The 9,158-nt window shown below is 38.8% G+C and overlaps 1 non-coding gene across 1 annotated transcript; it reads right to left on the minus strand.

The window, feature by feature from the left end:
- Positions 1-2,705: 2,705 nt before the first annotated feature.
- Positions 2,706-2,777, minus strand: TRNAK-CUU (transfer RNA lysine (anticodon CUU)). Its single transcript has one exon. It is a non-coding gene; the product is annotated as a tRNA-Lys (tRNA).
- Between the last annotated feature and the right edge of the window lie 6,381 nt (positions 2,778-9,158).

The following is a 9,158-nucleotide window of genomic DNA, read 5'->3' on the forward strand; positions in this document are numbered from 1 at the left end:
CAGGGTATTACATGAACCCAGGCTTAGTACAGAACACAAAGCCTTGCCTTGGACTCCATTAGCGACCAGGATACATCCCTGTTTGAAAATTATGAAAACGTTTTGTAACGTAAGAGGAACTGAACAAGAAAGGTCTTTGTATGTATTTATTTATCTATTTATTTATTTATTTTAGTTTCTGTTTTTTCTTTAAATTCCCCTTTTAGGCCTGTAGGGACCAGCAGGTAAACTACTAAGATAAGTTATTTGTGACTGACCAGTGTTCTTCCATGAGTCGCATTATTTGGCAGAAGCCTCAGCCACCCTCGGATTATACACTAGACGATGCTGTTAAGCTCCACAAAGTCTTTTCAAACTGCTTGGGTTGGATATAACCTTCATTATCTCGTTCAAAAAAAAAATCTATATCAGGTGGGGGTTAGCAAGAATGTAAAAAATAAAATGGACTGAAGGGAATAAACTCCTGTTGGTCATGCAGTTAGACGGCTTAACCCATTAGGCCACCTGGCGTCGAGTTGTTGGTTATATGGTCACCAGCCAACGCATTAGGTGATTTCTTTCTTGCGGTATTTTTTCCCGTGCAGTTTTATCCTGGCTCTTCCACTACGATTGTGTCTTATTGTTTATATTTTTGCTGCCTTCAATTGATTATTCCGTTTAGCCCAACCCTTTCGACACGATTACGACTTAACAAATTCTTGGTACCTGCCGGACGATTTAATTAAGCTTAGGAAAGACTTTTCCAAGTGGACGGGAAGGCAGGCCACAATTTTCCAATGACATCAACATTTGCCAGCCCAGTCCAGTCCAATTCAGTCCAGTCAAGCTCAATCCAATCCAATCCAGTTCAATCAAGTCCAGTCCAGTCCAGTCCAGTTCAGTTCAGTTCAGTCCAATCCAATCCAATCCAATCCAAACCATAGCAAACCAAACCAAATCAAACCAAACCAAATCTAATCCAACCCAACCCAAGCCAATTCACACCACCCCACCCCACCCAACCAAGCCTAACCTAACATAACCAAGCGTTATTCAACCCAAATCAACCCAGTTCAACCCAGCCCTGCGCAGTCCAAGCTAATCTAGACGGGAGAATCTTTCTATCCGAACACAACCTAACGTAAATTAACTTTTAATCCATTTCAGATTAGAATTATACTCGGCCAAGGCTCACCCCCCAACATCTGCCCATACTCCTTGACTCCGACTCCATCATATTATGTAACTATAATTCCAATTTGGAATGGATACAGGTGATGAAGTTAGAGTGAGGGCGTGTGGGCAGGAGTGGAAGGGCGAGGGTAATTTTCATTCTTTCAGTCTGATGGCATAGCTTCTCATATTTTGCTGCTATCTCCAGACAGTTTTATTCAGCTTAGGGGAGAGACTGGGAACTGGGTGGGATAGATACAACCTAAGTAAACACCTTCGCTTCTACGGAACCTTCGGAAATCGAGAAAAAATGTCTAAAGATAATATGTATTCAATATGCAGCAAAATATTGTGGGAATTAATTGGGAATGGACGCTAACTTAAACTTGTCTGTCCCCCATGACGGAAATACAGACACGATGATCGCCTCCAAATGAACCGCCATTGCCAGTGTAAACAAACAAGAATATTACAGGGAAATTTAAGCTGAGCTGCGGGAGAAGTGAAGAAAGGCTAATTGGCGATATTTATCATATACTCTGTAGCACAAAAGCTGCGATTTCTGTGTGTGTGTGTGTGTGTGAGAGAGAGAGAGAGAGAGAGAGAGAGAGTGCAAATTGTCGTAGATGGGTGGCTTTGGCTGTATTCACTAAGAAACCCAGGATCAGCCTCCTATTATATTTCAATTTGTTTTTGCAGGAGAGGACCTGAGGACAAGGAAGGACTGCATTCTCTTCTTCTTGTTCTTCATGAAGAAACTAAATCGTAGTAGCACACAATAGTACTCCTCCCATAACCATGACTTGTTTGACGGAAAGAAGCAAGGGCGGGGGAAAAGTCTGTTTCCTATTTTTTTGTCTTTCATGGATAATAAAATTCGTAGTTGCGAGAGGGAACCAATCGTAAACTTTTTTTTTTTTTCTATTTTATCGTTGGTTTGATTGTACCATTCGGATGAACCTGGATGCCATGTTGTAGATGCATAAAATTTGATGAGCCTGAATATGATGCAATGAGTCGTCTTGACCACTAGCAAATCGACCCTCAAGTCTGACTTTAATTGATAATCAACTCACCTAGAAAACGTTAGGCATTTTCCATCAGGTTAAAACGAACGCACTTGATTAGGGTCGCCCCTTCATTCTGACTACACCTGGCCATCAACTGAGCTGAAAGGAAAAATGAACCTTCTTTAATTAAAACACACACACACACACACACACACACACACACACACAGGGTATAGTGGTTCAGAACATGAATATTGCCGGATCGCCATGGGATGAAGGAATGTTGTCACCACCTCTCAGCGGACCTGTCACAAAAAACTTTGTAGTAACTTGTAGAGAAGTTATATATATATTGAACTTGTGGACGAGCGGTTGTTATAGGTGAGTAGCTTTGTAAGTAGATAATCTTGGTTCCCTTTTGTCAAGCAATGACAGGAGAGGTAAAGAATAAATGGGAGAAATGGAGTTCCCCCGAGCTAAGCCCTGTAGTGGACTATATAGCCCCGCTAGGGTTACAGGAGCGAGCTACCACTCCCGGCACGGCAGCCCGGGCGAGGCTCGAACTCGCAATCCCCCGATTAAGAGTCCGGCGCGCTACCACTGTGCTACCGCGCCCTCCGAGGTAAAGAATAGTATGGGACTATTTTTATTTGTCTTGGAAATATTAACAAAGTCTCTCACACACGAGTGAAGTATAGAGTCCCGCTAGCTGCCTCCCTGTCTCGCTCACTCTCTCTCTCTCTCTCTCTTCCATGTTGCTAAGCCCTTCTCCCTACTACCTGCCGGTTCTATGGCCTGCCTCCTTCTGCCTCTGCTTCCTAAATTCTGGTGTAGCAGGGGTCGTGTCACGTGTGTTACACTGTGGTTGGAAAGTTCTAGAAGCCTGTGTGTGAGTATGTGTGTATGTGTGTGTATGGTCACGAGGCGCTGTCGTGTGCCTATAAAGCATTCCTTGAGTTAAGAGTGTGTAAGCATGTTTAGCATTGCTCGATTCTCACAGACACAATACCTTCTCATCATCTGACTTGCTGCTTCTATCTGTCTCTCTATCTATTTGTCTATTTATCTATTATGATTTGTAATTATAATATGGAGTCCTAACAGACCTTCCATGACTACTGAAACTGCTTAGCACTTTTTGCTTAGCGAATGATCTTACATATTGAACCTTTTTATTGTCCTGGGGTCATACTTATTAAAGATCCTCTGCAATATTTACTACAATAAGGAAATCTCCATAATAGCGAACTGTTATCAAGGACTGTTTTGTGATTTTCGTATTTTGTCAATCCGCTGTTGACTCTGATTTGATTGTAAAGTTTTTGGTAGTTGTAAGAGTGAAGACAAAGGTACCCCGAATGTGCTTTTCCTATCTACTTATCTTATCCCTATTTTCCATTACATAAGGCACTTCACTGCATTAGTATCTGTTTATCTATCTGTCTGTCTGTCTTTGTCTGCCTGCATTCCCATCTATCTGTCCGTATCTATGTCTGTCTGTCTACATATCTGTATACTGTACCTATATCTGTTTATCTGTCTGTCTCGCATATTAAACTTTTATATCGTCCCATATTTTATTAACGTCATAATTTGCACCAGTGACACAGTCTGATACCTCATAAATCCTCGGAAATTTGTATTCGTGCTGTATTACTTACAAATAGTTATATTCAAACTTGGAAGGATCTGATTTAGGCAAAGTGCTGGTGGAAATTATATCAAAAGCCTTCCAGCTCGAAAAACCTCACTTAAGCTGAATAATATCATATGGAGACTTAAAAAAATAAAAAGTCACTATTTGGAAAAGGTAAAACGTAGTCTTGGATAGTAGTAGAAAGTTTTCAAAAATTCACGGAAGCCACCATCGATACGATATGACCTCATAAGGTGAGGAAAAACAGAAAGTAAAGAAAAAATTAGAATTAAAAAAAAAAAAACGTATTCTAAGTGCCTTAGAGTTTTCGTAGCACCTCCTACTCGTGAATGTATTTTTCCATAGCGTGTAAAAAAAAGGAAACAAACAAAAAACTTTTAATATGTAGTCTATATATATATATATAAAACGTGTTCTAAGTGCCTTAGAGTATTCGTAGCACCTCCTACTCGTGAATATATTTTCCCAAAGCGTGTAAAAAAAGGAAGGAAACAAAAAACTGATAATATATAATATATATATATATATATATATATATATATATATATATATATATATATATATATATATATATATATATATATATATATATATATATATATATATATATATATATATATATATATATATATATATATATATATATATATATATATATATATATATATATCTATCTATATATATATATATATATATATATATATATATATATATATATATATATATATGGAAGGATGTTACTTGAGATGGATGCAGTAAGGAAGAGATGGGTGGAGTATTTTGAAAGATTGTTAAATGTAGAGAAGGAAAGGGAGGATGAGACTGTGGCGGATGGAAGGGTGCAAGGAATAAATGTGTTGGGAGGGTTGAATGATTCTTTGATCACGAAGAGGAAGTGCAGGAGGCAGTAAAGGAGATGAAAACAGGGAAAGCTGCAGGTATGGATGGGTGTGTTGTGGGATGCCTGAAGGGTGGTGGAGCGGCTATTGTTGACTGGTTAGTAAGATTGTTGAAAGTGTGCTTTGTTGAAGGTATGGTGCCAGTTGACTGGGCAAGTGCATGTGTGGTCCCGTTGTATAAAGGCAAGGGTGATAAGTATGAATGTACTAGCTTTAGGGGTATAAGTCTGTTGAGTGTTGTAGGTAAGGTGTATGGTAGAGTGTTAATTATGAGAGTTAGAGAGGGTACAGAGGGAGTGATTGGTGATGAGCAGTGTGGCTTTAGGAGACGGAGGGGATGAGTGGATCAGGTGTCTGTGTCTGCTGTGAGACAAGTGTGTGAAAAGTATTTAACGAAGAGTAACGATGTGTTTTGGGTATTCATGGATTTAGAGGAAGCGCATGATAGAATTGATAGGGAGTCTTTGTGGACTGTTCTAAGATTGTATGGACTTGATGACAGGTTACTAAAAGGAGTGAAAAGATTTTACGTGTATAGCAGAGCGTGAGTAAGAGTGGGAAATACTGTGAGTGATTGGTTTCCCGTGAGAGTGGAGCTGCGGCAAGGATGTGTGATGTCGCCTTGGTTGTTTAATATTAACATGGATGGTGTTGTAAGGGAGGTGAATGCAAAAGTGTTAGGTGGCGGTCTGAGACTGATGAATGTTTAAGGTAGAGAGTCAAACCTGATGCAGCTGCTATTTGCAGATGATACTGCACCGGTGACCAATACAGAGGAGAGATTGAGACAGTTGGTAGAGGAGTTTGGAAGGGTGTATGAAAGAGGAAATTGAAAGTAAATGAGAATAAGAGTAAAGTGATGAAGTGGACAAGGTTGGTAAATTTTAGGAGAATTAATATACTTTTGTATAGTGAGTTGCTTGAGGAAGTAGAGTGTTTTACGTATTTAGGGTCACATGTTGCTGTGGATGGAAGAATAGATGCAAAAGTGAAGTTTAGAATTAATGAAGTAGGAAAAGTGCTGGGAGAAATGAAAAAAGTGTATAGATGTCGTTCACTTAGAATGGATGTAAAGAGAAGGCTGTATGAGGGTGTTGTGGTACCGACTGCGTTATATGGGGCTGAAACAGGGAAATTGGGTGTAGCAGAGAGGAAAAGTTTGAATGTAATGGAGATGAGGTGTCTGAGGAGTATGTGTGGAGTGATGCTTATGGATCGAGTGAGAAATGATGAAGTGTGAAGGAGAACTGGAGTTGTTCGGGAGATGGCTGATCGAGTTGAACAGGTGTTGCAATGGTTTGGGCATATGGAGAGAATGAATAATGAGCAATTGGTGAAAAAGATAACTAGGTCTGATGTGAGAGGTGCAAGGCTGGGAAGAAGACCACAAATAGGATGGACGGACAGTGTGAAGAGAGCGTTGGATGTGAGAGGGATGTCTGTTGAGCAAGGAAGAGTGACTGTGCATGATAGAAATGAATGGAGAGAAGTTGTGAATGAATAAATGATGACGCAGCCGTGAGGGGATATTCTCCCGCATTTGTCTGATCAGCTGATCAAGTCAGGTGCAGGTAAGGGGATGGGTCTATTATGAAGTGGCAGGGGTAAACCAACTCTGCTGTCGGGCCCTGCTGCTGATGTCACTGATTGCACTGCGCAGTTGAACCTCGTGCGGTGTGGTGCGGTGAGGATCTGTCCCTTCTCCCCTTTGAGGCTAAGATGAGATTGGATGAGTAAATTGTGAGTGTGTCGTCCTGTCTCGGCTACCTCCCTTTCCTTGGGGGAAGCCGCCTAGGTATATAGATAGGCAGATTATATATATATATATATATATATATATATATATATATATATATATATATATATATATATATATTAATAAGGTATGAAAATATATTTTTTGATAAGAATTATACTCGTATGAATAAATAAGTATGCAGACTGACGTCTTTCATTGAAAAACCGACAGCATGGACACAAACAGGAGGCATGTACTAAAATTTTATATTGTGAAGTAATATCCAAGTTTAATCAAAATGCATTTCTCTACTCTCCTAGATCATCAGTCATAAAAACAGTGGCCCAGGGAAGATGTGTGCTTCCAGTTAGTGATTGATAGCCGCCTCTACCTTGGGCCAGTATTCTTATAAATGATGCTCTAGGAAACTAGAGAAACGCATTGTACTTAAACTTGGATTTTATTTTTTAATATAAAATTTTAATACATGCTTTCTGTTTCCGTGGATGCTGTCAGAGTTGCAATAAAAGACATCAGTCTGCACACACACACACACACACACACACACACACACACACACACACACACACACATATATATATATATATATATATATATATATATATATATATATATATATATATATATATATATATATATATATATATATATATATATATATATATATATATATATATATATATATATATATATATATATATATATATATATATATATATATATATATATATATATATATATATATAATAGAGAGAGAGAGAGAGATTCGCCACTAATACGAACTACGTCGATATTAAGCGTACGAGAATACTAACATGTAGCAGGCAAAATTCATCGCTAAGGAAACTGCTACAGAGCATATTATTCCATCTAAGTTACGGTTCATAATTAAGATGACGGTAAATACCTGTGTGAATAGCGTTGACCCACAGGTTGCTTCACGATTTACTTAAGTTTGGTCCTTGTTGTATCCCTCTTCTCGTTTAGGTGATTGGCAGGTTTAACTCTGCCTCCACCAATATCCCAAAGAGTAAAGAGGTTAGCCGCTCGGCCCTAACAAAACAGACCTAACGTAATTGCGAAGCGGTGGAACTGTGGGTCGTATTTATACTGTAACTCTGGGTCGTATTTAAACTGTGGAACTGTGGGTCGTATATAAAGAGTGGAACTGTGGGTCGTATATAAAGAGTGGAACTGTGGGTCGTATATAAAATGTGGAACTGTAGGTCGTTTTGAAAGTGTGGAACTATGAGTCGTATTGAAAGTGTGGAACTGTAGGTCGTGTTGAAAGTGTGGAACAGTGGGTCGTGTTCAAAGTGACCAGAGAGTTCGTAACACCTCTTATGCAGCGATTTATTTGGCTCATTACACCGCAGTACCCTCTTGCATGTTAGTGATGCAAACCAAGTGCATATTAAAACGTTATAAACAACATAGATTAAAAAGAACTTAAGATCTGATATTCTGCACATTACGGTTTACTGTCCACTTGTATGTTGCTATTGCAGTTTGTAGCGATAATAAAACGACATAAATAATACACAAGAGAACATTACAGTTGGAACATACGAAAAAAAAAAAAGTAGTCCACAAGAGAGAAGTGCAACGAAGGCCTCTTATCATAAAGCATGGTAAACGACCCTCAGAATTTCACATGCACCAGCCTACATTGACGGTGGACACTAGCCTACTTCATGATTCATACGTACTGGAGCTATCGTGGGAGGAAATTATATATGTTAGAAGACAGATTATATGCAATGTGGATCGCAAAGGACGAGGTGTTACGGAGCTTCCTATGCCACCAGAACACGGCCTTGTGACTCATATTGTCCTCTGTTAAGGAAGCTCCCTAACACCTCTCCCTTAAGTATTTATTTTTGGATATGACAGGTCAAGATAATATTGAACGTTATTTATGCAGAGTATGGCGATACTGGGACTTTTTATATAACACAAAAGAGCACAGTAAAGTATTATAATAATAAAATAAATCGTTCACGATACACTGTTGGGGAGTTCCTTCAACCGACATGAATTTGTACCCTAACCTGAATATCCCCAGTGCAGGTGACATACGAGACTAAGATGTTCTCCTTCCTCTGCGACTTTATAGGAATTTTACATCATATACTCATATAAGCTGCTGATGCATACTACGTTGGTACTGAAAAATATGCAAATAACGACTAATATCAAGATACTTGTCCCCGTGCCCGCTGGGTGGCCTTACCCATTCCAGCTTAACTTTACCCAGATTATCGTCATTTACAGCTTATTCCACGGAGGTCAGTGGGAAAAAAAGACAATGCTACGACTCTGCATCTTTTCCATAGCAGTTCCAGAGTTTAAAGCACCTTTGAGCAGTTCTTTATTCATCTGGAGATTTAATATGCGAAAGTATTTACTGTCTTCATTTTCATTTACTGTGTACTCTGTTTGCACACACACACACACACACACACACACACACACACACATATATATATATATATATATATATATATATATATATATATATATATATATATATATATATATATATATATATATATATATATTTACGTTGAGTCATAAGATACATGTTCAGAAATATCGCAACTACCGCGCACTATCACAATTACCCCAGTTGACTCTCTCTCTCTCTCTCTCTCTCTCTCTCTCTCTCTCTCTATATATAT

Source organism: Coenobita brevimanus, chromosome 60 (assembly GCF_032717465.1).
Source record: "Coenobita brevimanus isolate Jiangsu-jjx chromosome 60, ASM3271746v2, whole genome shotgun sequence".
Taxonomy (NCBI): domain Eukaryota; kingdom Metazoa; phylum Arthropoda; class Malacostraca; order Decapoda; family Coenobitidae; genus Coenobita; species Coenobita brevimanus.